We start from the raw sequence: 1,145 nt of genomic DNA, 5'->3' as shown, positions 1-1,145 counted from the left end.
TTCACTGCTAGTCGCGCTTGCCTTTTTTTGCCATTCGTCCAGACTTCTGTTCGAACCCGCGTTGCCTAGGTTGTTAAGGCGCTGTAAATTTGAGGGCCTTCCCCGTTGCTTGCCCGTACCTGAATCCGCTACCCTCCGCACCCGGGTCGACTTCTCGGCACTTTCATCACCGCTGCTGTCACTGCGATCAACATCACCCATCCCCCCACTTTCAATACTTTCGGCAACGTCAGCTGTTGCAGCCACTACGGTTTTCTGCTCTGTGTGATCGTCCAGTAACTGTTGCCCTCTGGCGCCAGTTTGTGGACTTCTAGTCGTCGGCATCCTACCTTACCCAAAGCTCTGTGACGTTTCCCGCCTTTATTTCCTACCTCTTGCCCCCCTGACCAAGCAACTATTTTTTCACTCCTAACCTCAAAAACTTCACACGCTCCAAATTTTCACCTCAAACCACTCACTTTCACCCTTCACACCTTTGCCTTCACTCACCCCTATTCCTTTACACTTGATCTCCGCACTTTTTGTCTTTTCTGCATCCACTCACCCTTATTTCCTCCACCAAAGCCAAAAATACACCACTTGACAAAAAGAGTTCTTTCGCGATCGGTACCGGAAACGGAAGTCATCATTCATTTAATTGATATCCATGCTGCTATTATTATTATTTACTTTCCTTATTTCTATGACATTCCTTATTTCTAAGACTGATCAAATAAACATAACCACACAATGTCGAAGGTAGTTCTTTTCCACAAAAATTTGTCCTTTCTTTTGAAATCACCTTTAATCATACAAAATAAAATCCTTTATTGTCTAAAGCAACTAAATTACACAATATTTCTTACAAATAACTTTCTACATTCTTTTAAAGTCAAAGTCAATACCGGTGACGTTCACTAAAAGAAGAGTGTTGTTTACTAGAAATATGGTGTCGATCACTGAATTTGAATAAATTATTTTTAAATAAATATAATAATAATTTGGAAACGAATAATTATATTACTAGTTACTCTCTGTAAATGGAAAAAAGCTGCCCTTTCAGATGAATTCATTTACGTTAACAAACAATAAGCATATAAATTAATATTCTCCTGTTCCTAAAAACTGTGTCTTAAGGCAGAGAGAAATAGAGAGAACAATGCACT

The sequence above is a fragment of the Belonocnema kinseyi genome, chromosome 9, assembly GCF_010883055.1.
Source record: "Belonocnema kinseyi isolate 2016_QV_RU_SX_M_011 chromosome 9, B_treatae_v1, whole genome shotgun sequence".
NCBI classification, from domain to species: Eukaryota; Metazoa; Arthropoda; class Insecta; order Hymenoptera; family Cynipidae; genus Belonocnema; species Belonocnema kinseyi.
This window is presented reverse-complemented; position numbering follows the sequence as displayed.